This window comes from Theropithecus gelada, chromosome 11 (genome assembly GCF_003255815.1).
Source record: "Theropithecus gelada isolate Dixy chromosome 11, Tgel_1.0, whole genome shotgun sequence".
In the NCBI taxonomy this organism is placed as follows: Eukaryota; Metazoa; Chordata; class Mammalia; order Primates; family Cercopithecidae; genus Theropithecus; species Theropithecus gelada.
Window position 1 is genome coordinate 75,797,825 of NC_037679.1, and position 15,071 is coordinate 75,812,895.

The following is a 15,071-nucleotide window of genomic DNA, read 5'->3' on the forward strand; positions in this document are numbered from 1 at the left end:
GGGACATCCTGGCACTGGGAGTGGGGAGGGCTGAGGGGGACCCCATGGACACAGCTGACCCCCAGTTCCACAGGCCAGGGGAGGGAAGCGAACTGTGCAAGTGCTGGAGTCGTGGGGCTGGGATCTTACACGATCTGAATCTGACACATTCCTTCCAGGGCACTGGAACTTAAGATGTGAGTTAGCATCGCCCTTCATCGGAGGTGGAAACTGGAGCTCAGCAAGGTTAGAACAATTTCACCAAAGTCTCCTAGCTAGTAAGTGGCAGGGCTAGGACCACACCGCCCCCCTCCCCCCAACACACTCATCCGCCCCACTCCAAGGCCTATGTGTTTTGCTGGTTGGTTTTGTTTTTACTTGCACCCCACCCAAAGGAAACGGATATGTTTCTTTTTCTGGGGGGTGGGGGGTGGAAGTTGGCTGCTCCCCAAGCCCTGCCAGGCCTCATTCAGAACAGTTTCCCTGCCTCCGTCCTCAGCCCGGTGGCAGCTAAAAGGCCCCCTGGCCTCCATCTCCCAGTGTCTGTGGGTAGAAGCGAAGGGAGGGCGGGAGGAGGGGAACAGTTTTAAAATGAATATATGCATGTGTCTCTCCTGCTAATCACCGGAATGTATTTTCAGGAGAGGTGAGCGGAGGGATTAGCTGCAGGACTCCCATTAATGTTAACTTTATTTCAGTAATGAGGTGCCAAGGCATAGAACAATCACTGTGGCTAACACGGTGTAATCACAGTGATGAGATCCGCACGCTGCGAGGGGAGGGCGACGGGAGGATCGTCAGGAGCAGGGAGCTGTTCGCTGGTGGGGACGGATGACACAGAAGAGGTGGGGGAGCAGGACGGGAGAGGAAGAAGGAGGTGGAGGCAGGTGACCCTTGGCAAGGGCCGAGTGGGTTAAGTGAGGGCCCCTGATAAGGAGGAAGTAATCGTAGCAACTCCTCAGTGAGTGCTCGGAGTGGATAGCCCGGGAGGGGGACTCTGCTCGTTTAATTTAATCCTCTTGGCAAAAGGGAGGGCAAGGTGCTATCCCCATTGTATAGATCGGAAAACTGAGTTTGAGAGATGTTGAGTAATTGGCCCAGCATCACAGAGCTGTTGGAAGAACCTCAATTGGAAGTAAGTTTCTCCTAATCACTAAACTTTTCGGGACTCCACCCCCACTACAGAGAGCAGAGGACAGCAGGCAAGTGCAAAGAGCTAAAACAGCAGGGCTGGCAGGAGGCAGATGCGGGTGTGCATGCCCAGCTCGCCTGGAACACCAATGCATGTGCCTGGGTTGGCAGGATTCAGCACTGACCCACAGCTGACCATTTGGATGTCTTAGCCATGCTGAGAGAGGCGAAGAAAGGAAGGGTAAAAATTGCTACATAACCAGATTCCAGGTGCCATCTCTGGCCACAGAGGAAATCATCAGTGTATCCACAAACAAAAGTTAGAATGTTCTCTGACTCTCCTGACCACCCTATCCTTCCGTTTGCAAATGCTTGCACCCGAGGGACAGTTAACTCCTAACAGAGGCTAGTGTTTCTCCAAGTGTGATCTGCAGACACATCTGGGCCCCTGTTAAAAACACTGCTTCCTGGACTCTGCCCCATACCTGCTCCGAAAGCTTTTTTTTTTTTTGGCAGCGGGGAGGACAGAGTCTCACTCTGTTGCCCAGGCTGGAGGCTGGAGCGCAGTGGCTTGATATCAGTTCACTGCAACCTACGCCTCCTGGGTTCAAGTGATTCTCCTACCTCAGCCTCCCTAGTAGCTGGGATTACAGGCAAACACCACCATGCCTGGCTAATTTTTTGTATTTTTAGTAGAAACGGGGATTCCCCATGTTGCCCAGGCTGGTCTCGAACCCCTGACCTCAAGTGATCCACCCACCTCGGCCTCTCAAAGTGCTGGGATTACAGGCATAAGCCACTGTTCCCAGCCCCAAAGCATTTCTTAGAGCAGCTCCTGGACAAGATTTCCTGAAGGTTTCTCTGTATTCGTAAGAACTCGTAGAAAGCAGACATCTATAACCAGCAAAACACATTCTGCAGGCCAGTCTTGCCCCAATTCCATGACCCCATCACCTTCCCTGGTTGTTCAAAAGTACGAAGTTCGTGCTTTCAACACAACACACTTATTGAGCACCTACAGCGTGCCAAGCTCTAGTTCATGCACTGGAGACAGAGCAATAATCAAACCTAAGTCCCTGCTTTCACAAAGCTTGCATTCCAAGGAGCAAGACAAGCAAGCAAGCAAACCGGGAGGATATCAGGATATCAGAGAGTGCTGTGAGGGAAACAAAAGCAGGAGGAATAGAGCAATGGTTTTCAATCAGGCAATGTTGCCCCCCAGGGAACATCTCGAAACGTCTAGAGATACTTTTGGTTGTCATAATTTGGGGAGGGAAGTGCTGGCATGTAGGGGCCAGGGGTGCTGCTAAACACCCTTCAATGCACAGGGCAGCCCCCGTAACAAAGAATTATCCAGTCCTAAATATCACTGGTGCCCAGACTGATAACCCCTGGGCTAGGGAAGAAAGAGGACTGTTCCTCAAGGCAGGGGTCAGGGAAGGCCTCCGGTGAGGGACAGTTGAGCAAGGCCCCAGAGCAGGTGAAGGATGCCTGTGGGTGGAGGGTCTCAGGCAGAGGGGATGGGGTTGGAGGAGGCGCCCTCACTGCAGGTGGGAGCATGCACGCCTCAAGGGAGAGATCTGGGGGTTTCAGCCTAAGTGTGATGGAGCCTGGGGGTCCCAGCAGGGCTGGAGATGCTCTCACTTAAGCTTCCACAGGGTTCCTTTGGCTGCTGCAAGAACAGCCTAGGAGAAGCCGAGAGGAGCTGGGGACCAGGTGGGAGGATGCTGGGTCACCTAGGCAAGAAATGTAGGGGCCGGAAGGGGAGGAGGAGCCCCAGGGTGGTAAGGTGTGGTTTGGATCAGAATGTGCCATCCAGGGCCAGGCACGGTGGCTCACACCTGTAATCCCAGCACTTTGGGAAGCCAAGGAGGGCGATCACTTGAGGTCAGGAGTTTGAGACCAGCCTGGCCAATAGGGTGAAACCCTGTCTCTACTAAAAATACAAAAATTAGCTGGGTGTGGTGGCACATGCCTGTGATCCCAGCTGCTCAGGAGGCTGAGGCAGGAGAATCACTTGAACCCGGGAGGTAGAGGTTGCAGAGAGCCAAGATCATGCCACTGCATTCCAGCCTGGATGACAGAGCAAGACTCTGTCTTAAAAAAAAAAAAAAAAAAAAAAAGAAAAGAAAAGAAAAAGAAAAAGAGTGTGACGTGCCATCCAGGCTATAGCCTCCGGGATTTGCTGAGGGACTAGTCAAGAGAGCGAGGCAGAAAGGAATCAAGAGTCACCTTGGAGCCGACTTTCTATGAGGTCCCTGCTCCAGGTGTGTCCTTGACAAAAGGAACTCCGAGCCCTGCTTCTAACCCTAAGCCGGTGGCTCTCAACTAGTGGCGACTGTGCCCCCCAGAGGACACTGGGGACTGGACCATGTCTGGAGACGTTTGGGGTTGTCACAGCTGGGGATGCTGGCTCCTACCGGCATCTAGAGGGTAGAGACCAGGGATGCTGCTGAACGTCCTGCAGTGCCCAGGACAGCCTCCACCACAAAGAGTCACCCAGCCCCAAATGTCACTAGTGCCAAGACTGAGGAATCCTGACCCCTGACTCCCCTAAACCCTGCCACCTCCTCTCACATGGGGCCTGGCCCCGCCAACTTAGCGGGGACTTTGTCAGAGGCCGGAGATTCCAAATCAATGCATCTCAGTGGCTAAGGTCCGTATTAACTACATCTCACTTGCTTCTGACAGTGACACAGATCAGATGCTGCTGCTGTCGTGGCTGCCACCACAAGAAACAAGAGTGTTGGAGTGCAAATTCATTATCCAGCTGTTAAGAGCGACAGAGCATGCACGCATCTCTCCCCGACCGGGGTGTCTGAGAGCCAGCCCTGCTGTATGATTGAGTGGCTGCCAGCCTCCTCTTCTCTGTAACCTTGACACGCCGGAGCCGGGCCTCCTGTGCACAGGCTAAAAATCCTAAAGGCAACTGTGGCGGCAACAAATAGATGGGTTAATTTGTTTCATGCCCCTGTCGTCACCAGGCTCTCGCAGAAAAAAACAACCACCACCACCACCACAACCTCCATGTGTGGGGTTTCATACCCCAGCTGCCGGGAATCAGATTCAGCGGGAAGAAGAAAATGTGACGTCGATGCAGAGATCCATTTATTCGGTGATGTTTGCTTAAAAACCGGTTTTTCATCTGCAGGTTATTCTTGCACGCTTGGACCTCAAGCAACACAATATCACATTTCCAGGTGGTATCTTTAAGGAAAGCCAATTAAGACTCTTGGCACTTGTAGCATGAAACATTTTACAATTTTCTTCAAAGCAATTTGCCAACATTAGCTAATTAAAACACCCAGCCTTCCATTGAGGGACAATGGGAAGAGCGTACAGTCGTCATTTCTGAGCATCTGTTGTACAGATAGAAATCCAAATTCCTTTTGCTTCTACTTGGTCAAGGTCCTTCTCTGAAGGTGGCCTTTGATGGTTTTTCCGCACCCTGCCTGGGAGCATTTAGAAGAAGATTCCAGCTTTTCTAGCACTTAGACTCTAAAATAAAGAACAACACAGGGAAAGGAGTTTGAGCAATGGAGGCTGGTCTGCTAAGCCAGGGGTTGGCAAACTATGGCCCAAGGGCTGAATCCAGCCCTTGACCTGTCTTTGTAAATAAAGTTTTATTGGAATACAGCCATGCTCATTGGTTTACATATTGTTTCTGGCTATTCTCAAGCTAAAACAGCAGGGTTAAGTGACGGCAAGAGAAAGTATAAGGCCTAGAAAGCTGGAAATATTTTTACTGTCTGGCCTTTTACGAAAACAGTTTGCAGACCTCTGCATTCAGCGGTCTGTTCGCATCTGTCTATGATCTTCCCGCTCTGCAGGCCAAACTACCCCATTCCCAGTTGCTGACTGGACAGCTCTTCTCCCATGGTGTCATTACTGTTATTAGGTCTAGGCCCCAAACGAAGGTCTCCAAAGAAGTATCTCTGGTCATAGAAAGGATTTTGTTTCTTAGATAAAGATGGGGCCGCTCTATGTCAATCAGGCCTATCATGAACTCCTGGCCTCAAGCAATCCTCCCATCTCGGCCTCCCAAAGTGTTAAGATCATAGGCTTGAGCCACCATGCCCGGCCCAGTAGAAAGGTTATTCAAGGAAAGGGACTTTGAATTTAATCTCTCAGTATAAAAGATAATTTGACAATGTCAAAACCCAATAGAGGCCAAGCGCAGTGGCTCACACCTGTAATCCCAGCGCTTTGGGAGGCCAAGGCAGGTGGATCACCTGAGGTCAGGAGTTCAAGACCAGCCTGGCCAACATGGTGAAACTCTATCTCTACTAAAAATACAAAAGTTAGCTGGGCGTGGTGGCACGCGTCTGTAATCCCAGCTACTTGGGAGGCTGAGGCAGGAAAATCACTTGAACCAGGGAGTCAGAGGTTACAGTGAGCCAAGATCACACCACTGCACTCCAGCCTGGCAACAGAGTGAGACTCCGTCTCAAAACAAAACAAAACCCGGTAGAATCTTTCTCTCATTTTACTCCATTTTCCTAAGGATTGCAAGGTCAGCCTTCTGTTGCAGTTCATCCAAAACATTTTCCCTTCTCCAGCCGCCACCACCCCATTTGGAGATTCCATGTTGGGGAATTCGTTCCCCTTTTTTGAGCCCTGACTTCCGGGTGGTTCAAGGAAGAGCCTTCAGTTCTCCATGGATGGAGCCCATGGTCACCTGGATGCCTAGGACGGGGGAGTGAGAGTCCAGGGGTCAGGGGCCAGGATGTAATTAATTTAATCTGGGTCCTGGGATGTCTGAAGGCAAGACCAATGTGACTTGTCGCTTCAGGGTTGGCAGAGACATTTCTAGATACCCCTTACCTTCTCCCCCATCTTCCTTAGCATATCCTTATCTGAAGGCAAACCTTTATCTGATGCATTGTTTATATGGAGTAGGTTGAAGAAACCTCATTCATCCAGGAGAAATTCCTTTCAAAGGGTGCAGTAAAAACCCTGCAGGTGGTATACCCCCAGAGATACCCCCGCAATAAGGCCACTCTGCAAATCGGGGCCTTCAAGAATGAGTTGGTGAAGGCAGGGTTGGGGACAACCAGATAGAGAGGAGAGAGACACCCTCCCTACAGCCACGGCAGCCACAGCCATCCCGGAATTAGTTCCAGGCTAGTGTGTGTGTCCCACTGATTCATGAATGGCATGTGCAGGATTAGGATCTTGCAGTGCAGGACAGAATGGGCTTGTGTGGAATCTAACTTACAGAGGACATCTAAATAGGGATTTTAGCTTAGTTCAAACCCCACTATATTTTCGAGCTCACTCAGCCACACTGCCCACTAGAAGATTCTGGGAGCAAAAGGACTCAGTAGAAAGCGTTTTTGCTAGTCTGAGGGTTACCAAATCATAGTTTCTTGGGTAAGAAGAGAAACTGAAACAAAGTTGTACACAGTGTGAGCAAAAAACTTTACATATATCATCTTTTTTTTTTCTTTTTCTTAAAGACAGAGTCTCGCTCTGTTGCCCAGGCTGGAGTGCAGTGGCATGATCTCGGCTTACTGCAACCTCTGCCTCCCAGGTTCAAGCAATTATCATGCCTCAGCCTCCCCAGTAGCTGAGACTACAGGCATGCACCAACACTCCCAGCTAATTTTTTTGTATTTTTAGGAGAAACAGGGTTTTGTCATGTTGGCCAGGCTGGTCTCAAACACCTGACCTCAAGTGATCTGCCCTCCTCGGGCTCCCAAAGTGCTGGGATTACAGATATGAGCCACCACACCCAGCCTACATATGTTATCTTTTTAATCTCCCCAATAAACCTGTGGGGAGGGTATTATGATGCATCTTGCCAATTTCACAAATAAGAATACCGTGCTTCAGAAGTATTTAGAATTGGTGTAAAATTATGCCACGTGTAAGGGGCAGAGTTGGATGGAAGCCCAGGTCTCTCTGGCCGAGCCTACTGAGCTCTCTGTGCCGGGTGCCATTCTCCCATGCCACACATACAAGTGTATTCTTAGTATATTTCTTTCCTTTTCTTTTTCTTTTTCTTTTTTTTTTTTTTTTTTGAAGAGCTGGGGTCTCACTATGCTGCCCAGGCTGGTCTCAAACTCCTGGGCTCAAGTGATCCTCCCACCTCAGCCTCCCAAACTGCTGGGATGACAGGCATGAGCCACTGCACCTGGCCATCTTCGTATACTTCTTAGTATATTCAGAGTTGCACAGCCATTCTCACATCAACTCTAGAACATTTTCATTACCTCCCTGAAAGAAATCCCATATCCATTAGCCATCGCTCCCCATTTCTCCCAGTCCCTTCAGCCCCAGGCAACCCCTAATCTACTTTCTATCTCTACAGATGTGCCTATATTCTGATGTGCCATTTCACATGCATGGAATCATAGACAATGTGGCCTTTGTGACTAGCTTCTTGTTTAGGATTTAGCATCAGGCTGTCAAGGTTCATCCATGTTGTAGCATGGATCAGCACTTCCTTCCTTTTTGTGGCTGAGTAATATTCCACTGTATGGGTAAACCACATTTTGTTTATGGCTGAATAATATTCCACTGCATGGGTAGACCACATTTTGTTTAAATATTCCTTCGCTGATGAACATTTGGGCTATTTCTACCTTGTGGCTACTGGAATAGTGCTGTTGTAAATATTTGTGTACACGTTTTTCCGTACATTTTAGAAAATCACATTTTTGTGCCTTTTGTTAAAGACTGAAAGAAAAGTTATAAACACGTGCTCTCCCTGAACAGCGTTACAAATATTTATTGAAATGACGGAGGCATTTAGGGCAGGGTAAAGCAGCTGGTTGAGGTAAAAAGAAAAGTGGGTCGAAAGTCAAGGTTGGGCACAGTGGCTCACGCCTGTGATCCCAGCACTTTGGGAGGCCGAGGAGGGGAGATTGTTTAAACCCAGGAGTTTGAGACCAGCCTGGCCAACATGGCGAAATCCCGTCTCTGCTAAAAATACAAATATTAGCTGGGCATGGTGGTGCATGACTGTAGTCCCAGCTACCTGGGGGGCTGAGACAGGAGGATCACTTGAACCTTGGGAGGTTGAGGCTGTAGTGAGCTGTGATCGCGCCACTGCACTCCAGCCTGGGCAATGGAATGAGACCCTGTCTCAAAATAAGCAATCCAAAAAAGTCAGCATACAGAATGATTGATCTTTTTGATTCATTCACCAAATACTTACTAAAATATTTCCCGAGCATAAGATAGTATCCTGGGTACTAATGATTTCACTCCCTGGCTAGTCTATCATTCCATTATTATTATTATTACTGTTGTTGTTATTATTATTATTATTATTATTATTATTTTGAGATGGAGATTCACTCTTTTCACCCAGGCTGGAGTGCAGTGGCATGATCTCTGCTCACTGCAACCTCCACCTCCCGGGTTCAAACGATTCTTCTGTCTCAGCCTCCCGAGTAGCTGGGATTACAGGCGTGCACCACCGCGCCTGGCTAACTTTTGTATTTTTAGTAGAGACAAGGTTTCCCCATGTTGGCCAAGCTGGTCTCCAACGCCTGACCTCAAGTGATCTGCCCACCTTGGCCTCCCAAAGTGCCGGGATTACAGGCATGAGCCACTGCACCCGGCCTATCATTCCTTGAAAAATACAAAGTTGCTGCTGTTCTAGAAAACATTCAAAGGTCAATCATTTGTCTTTTCAGGGCCTTACTCTTCTCATCAGCAAGCGGGGACAGTGAATCGACCCGGAGGCCTGGGAGAGGCAGGAATAATGATGCACGAGAGAGAATTCTGGATTCGGGAGAATCAGAGGCTTAACGAATGCAATGCTGACAATAGGAACATTATGATACAAGAAACTATTTGTATCCATCGTCCTTTCCTCACCTGAAATAACGTATTGATTCCTACTCTGTGATGACATTTTTCAGGCACCAAGAGTTGCCCATGGAACAAGAAGTACATAAACTTCCTTGCTTTGTAGAAAACAGATTCCGTTTGATAAGTGGTTTGATATTTCGACACTACCTCCAAAGGTTGGGAAGACCCCTCACGAAGCAACAGGAGTCGGCCAGAAAGAAAAGAATCAGCCGATGGCTGGGAAGCCGAGGCTGCAGTCAGCCGAGATCGCACCATTGCACTCCTGCCTGGGACGACAAAAGCGAGACTCCATCTCAAAAAAATAAAAATTAAAAATTAAAAATAAATAAAGGAATGATAGACTTGCCAATCTGCCTTGGAGAAGCAACAGATGGTTAAATCGTAGGGTTCCTGGCATTGCATTTGCCACATTTGCCAGCAGATGGCGACATGATCCTGCAATGTTGCATTAGTGCAACTCCGGGCAATGAAAGCTCAGGGACAGGGCACCTGAAGCTGGCTACTTGGAGACTTGTGAACCTCATCTATTGCTTTGCAGAGGTCTGAACACCACTGAACACATTTGTGAAGGAGGAACAGAGGAAGGTCGATCAATGATGTTTTTAAAACAGCTATAAGGATCGGATGAAATTTGCAATTGGCTTAAGCTTGAACTCCAGATAATCCCCCGAATAAAGACATGGGGGTGGGAGTTAAAACAAAGAACTTGATGCAAATTAGGGTCAAACAATGATCCCCTTATGGCACATCCATTCCAAGGAATATCTTCAGTCATTAAAAAACCAAGTGGTAGTCTGGGCGCGGTGGCTCATGCCTGTAATCCCAGTACTCTGAGAGGCTGAGGCAGGCAGATCACTTGAGGCCAGTTCGAAACCAGCCTGGTCAACAAGGCAAAACCCCATCTTTACTAAAAATACGAAAATTAGCCAGGCGTGGTGGCATGCGCCTGTAATCCCAGCTACTCAGGAGGCTGAGGCAGGGGACTTGCTTGAACCCGGGAGGCGGAGGTTGCAGTGAGCCGAGATCACGACACTGCACTCCAGCCTGGGTGAAAAAGTGAGACTCCATCTCAAAAACAAACAAACAAAAAACCCCAAGTGGTATTAGATATGACACCAAAAGCATAATCAACAAAAGAGAAATTAGACAAATTCAGCTGGGCTCGGTGTCTCCCGCCTGTAATCCCAGCACTTTGAGAAGCCAAGGCAGGTGAATCACTTGAGACCAGGAGTTCAAGACCAGTCTGGCCAACATGGCAAAACCCCATCTTTACTAAAAATACAAAAATTAGCCGGGCGTGGTGCTGCACACCTGTAATCCCAGCTACTTGGGAGGCTGAGGCAGGAGAATCTCTTGAACCTGAGAGGTGGAGGTTGCAGTGAGCTGAGACCACACCACTGCACTCCAGCCTGGGCGACAGAGTGAGACTCTGTCTCAAAAAAAGAAAAAAAAAAAGAAAAATTAGACGAATTGAACTTCAAAATTAAACTTCTGTGCTTCTAAGAACACCATCAAAAAAGTGAAAAAACAAACCACAGAAAGGGAGAAAATATTTGCAAATCTGATCGAGAATATATAAAGGATTCTAACAACTCAAAAACGAAAAGACATAAAAGCTAATTTTAAAATGGGCAAAGGATTTGGATACATCCCTCTCCAGAGAAGATACACAAATGGCCAATAAGCACACGAAAAGATGTTCAACATCATCAGCCATCAGAGATGTGCAAGTCAAAACCATCCTGCGACAGACCCCACTTCACATCCACCAGGATGGCTATAATTTTAAAAAGCAGACAATGACAAGTGTTGGCACGGATGTGATGAGGAATTGGAATCCTTGTACACTGTGGGTGGAAATGCAAAATGGTATAGCTGCTTTGGCAAACAGTCTAGTAGTTCCTCAAAAGGGGAAACACTGATCAAATTTGACCCAGCAATTCCACTCTTTCATATGCCCAAGAAAACTGAAAACATATGTCCACGAAAAACTTGGACATGAATTTTAAAGCAGCATTATTGGTCGGTGCAGTGGCTCATGCTTGTAATTGTAGCACTTTGGGAGGCCAAGACGGGCAGATCACTTGAGGTCAGGAGTTCAAGACCAGCCTGGCCAACATGGCAAAACCCTGTCTTTACTAAAAAAATACAAAAATTAGCCAGGCATGGTGGCACATGCCTGTAATCTCAGCTCTTTGGGAGGCTGAGTCAAGAGATCACTTGAACCCAGGAGGCAGAGGTTGTAGTGAGCCAAGATTGCACCACTGCACTCTAGCCTGGGCCACAGAGCAAGACTCTGTCTCAAAAAAAAGAAAAAAAGAAAAAGAAAAAGAAAAAACTCATTATGCATGACAGCCAAAAGCAGAAACAACCCAGATGTCCGTCAACAGATGAATATTTTAACAAATGTGGTATAGCCACACAATGGAATACACTATTCAGTCATACAAAGGAATGGAGTACTGGTCCATGCTACAACATGATTGAACCTTGAAAACATCATTTTAAGTGAAGGAAGCCAGACACAAAAGACTCCACTAAAAAGACCCTGTCTCCACTATAAATACAAAAATCAGCCAGGCGTGGTGGCATGTGCTTGTAGTCCCAGCTACTCGGGAGGCTGAGGCAGGAGAATCACCCAAACCCAGGAGGCGGAGGCTGCAGTGAGCCGAGATTGTGCCACTGCAATCCAGCCTGGCTGACAAGAGTGAAACTCCATCTCAATCAATCAGTCAATCAATAAAATTGATAGTGGTAACGGTTGCACAAATCTGTGAATAAAGTCATTGACTCATACACTTCAAACGGGTGAATTATAAGGTAAGTAAATTATATCTCAATAAAGCTGTTACAAAAAAATCAAATGCTAGACTATTTAACATGGAAAACCATTCCCACTACATTGTTAGGTGAAAAAGAGAAAGAGAGAGAGAGAATGGAGCCCCGGGGCTGCTGGGTTCCATAGCTCCCTGTGAATGATGGCCCCTGGAGATGCAGAATGAAATGTGGGATTTCACCCCCTCCATGATCCATGCATGCTTGGTGGAAATTGACTCTGGCTGTCCAAGTCCACAGTGGTGTGCAACTCACTTTCTCTCCAACTCATCCTTCAAAGCCCCATTTAAGAGATATTTGGTTACAACATGGTAAAATATAATGGGATCCCAATTTTTGTTTCTATTAAATATATGAATATATAAGCACATGTGTGCATGAAAATAGATACACATCAAAGGGTAACAGTGGTTGCCTACAGGTAGAAAGGCTACGGAGCTTTTATTTTCTCCTTCATATTTGTATTGCTCTAATTTTCTATAATGCAATGTATTAATTTGCAATTAGAAAAATATATATGTGTATTTTAAAATGTATCTGTAACCCCAACACTTTGGGAGGCCAAGGTGGGCGGATTGCTTGAGTCCAGGAGTTCAAGACCAGTTTGAGCAACATGGTAAAACCCCATCTCTACAAAAATACAAAAAATTAGCCAGGCATAGTGATGTGCACCTGTAGTCCCAGACACTCCGGAGGCTGAGCTGGGAGGATCGCTTGAGCCTGGGAGGTTGAGGCTGCAGCAAACCGTGATCACACCAGTGCACTCCAGCCTGGGTGACAGAGCAAGACTCTCTCTCAAAAAAAAAAAAAAAAAAAAAAGATAAAAATAAAAACATATTGTTTTATTCTGTAAGGCTTCTCTGCCTGCCTCACTCACATAGTAACACTCCTTTTATCCTCACATTTATAACCCTATATAACGGGTAGTGGCATAATTGCTTATCACCTCCAACAGACATCTGACGACAGATATCATTCCTAATTTATCATTCCATCCAAAACCCAGAAATGCCTGCCTTTGATATGCTCAGTGAACATAGTACGCATTACCAAATACTAAGCAGTATCTTCTGTGTGAAGCCTATGTTAAATTTTTATTCAAGACTTTGTACCCTTTGAGGAGACAGTAATACAATCCCTTCAATGCTTTATATTATCATGCGAGATTACTTCCCTTTTTGCCCTTGCTGCCAGGAAGCTTACTTGCATCAACTGTGTTGCTGGCTTACAGATGCACGTCTGATTCTAAATTTCTTCCTTGAGTCTAATGTGTGGCATTTCCTCAACTTCTTTTTGAAAAGAAACAAGCTACAATCAGTGTAGCTCTATGCATGAGGTAGGAACAAATAAATAGTGGTTATGCTGTTGAGGATAAAACATTTTCTTTGGAAGTCCAAAGTGGTATTTTATCCTAAGAGGGATGGTAGCATCAACATCTAAGGGTGCTCAGGCACTATGTGTCCAGAACCAGAGGCTTGGAGCAACTCAATTTTAAACTCCGGAAGGGATGAAGCATCTTCCAGTACTGTCTACTCCCCAAGTACCTACACAGAGCCGGGCGAACAATAAGCACCCTTTAAATACATGCTGCATAAATGCTCAGGGCTCAGAATTCCGCATCCTTGCCATGCAAGGGGTCACAAAGTTTAACCCAGGGTTTCTCAGCCCTAGCACTTCTGACACTTGGGCCAGTGAGTTCTTTGTTGTGGGCCGGCTGTCCTGGGTGCTGTGGGATGTTGAACAACATCCTCGGCCTGTACCCACCAGATGCCAGTAGCACCCCTGCACATAAACTTTTTGACAATCAAAAATGTCTTCAAACATTGCCAAATATCCCTGGGGACAAAATCTCCCTCTGGTTAAACAGCATGGGTTTTTGCCAGGTGTGGTGGCATGGGCCTGTAGTCCCAGCTACTTGGGAGGCAGAGGCAGGAGGATCACCTGAGATCAGGGATTGGAGACCAGCCTGGGCAACATAGCAAGACCCCATCTCCAAAAAAAAAAAAATTTAAATATTAGTCAGGCATGGTGGCTCATGCCTATAGTCCCAGTTACTCAGGTGGCTAACATGGGAGGATCACTTGAGCCCAGGAGTTCGAGGCTGCAGTGAACGGCGATTGTGCCACTGCACTCCAGCCTGGGCCACAAAGCAAAACTTTGTTAAAAAAAAAAAAAAAGAAAAGAAACGAAGAAAGAAAAAAAGAAAGAAACAAAAACAACAACAAAATGTCTTCAAACGTTGCTTGAAGTGGGTGGTGTAAAATCTCCCACTGGTTAAACAGCACTGGTTTCAAGCAACACCTTCCAGGTCCTGGAAGCCACCAACTACAATCCTAGAATACCAGGACTGGTAGGACCCCATGCTTTATCCTGTTTACATCCTTTCACAGACAGGCCAGGGGGCCCAGAAATAAGAGACACACGGAGGCACAGCCCCTGCCCATAGGAAACGACAACGGGTGATCAAAACGTGCCAAGGCAACACGCTGCCCCGGCCCTGCTTGCACTCAGATTGGAGTTTGCAGGTGGCTCCTCCATGTCATGGTGTAAACTTGTGCTAAAATTAACCTGAGCATCTGAGACTTCCTCTATAAAATGACGAAAAAGAACTCCTGGCCGGGCACGGTGGTTCACACCTGTAATCCCAGCACTTCGGGAGGCCAAGGTGGGCAGATCACCTGAGGTCAGGACTTCGAGACCAGCCTGGCCAACATGATGAAACCCCATCTCTACTAAAAATACAAAAATTAGCCAGGCCTAGTGGTGTGCACCTGTAGTTCCAGCTACTTGGGAGGCTGAAACAGGAGAATTGCTTGAACCCGGGAGGCAGAGGTTGCAGTGAGTGGAGATCGTGCCACTGCACTCCAGCCTGGGTGACAGGACTCCATTCCAAGAGAAAAAAAAAAAAAGGAGCACCTGGCTGGGTGCAGTGGCTCATGCCTATAATAATCCCACCATTTTGGGAGGCTGAGGCAGGCAGATCACTTGAGCCCAGGAGTTCGAGACCAGCCTGAGCAACATATCGAGACCCCCCATCTTAGCAACATATCGAGACCCCCATCTCTACTAAAAATTTTTTAAAAATAGCTGGGTGTAATGATGTGTGCCTGTAGTCCCAGCTACTCAGGAGGCTGAGGTGGGAGGATCACTTGAGCCTGGGAGGTTGAGGCTGCAGTGAACCAAGATCGCACCACTGCACTCAGGCCGGGTAACAGAGTGAGATTCTCTCTCTCTCTCTCTCTCTCTCTCTCACACACACACACACACACACACACACACACACACACACACACACACACACA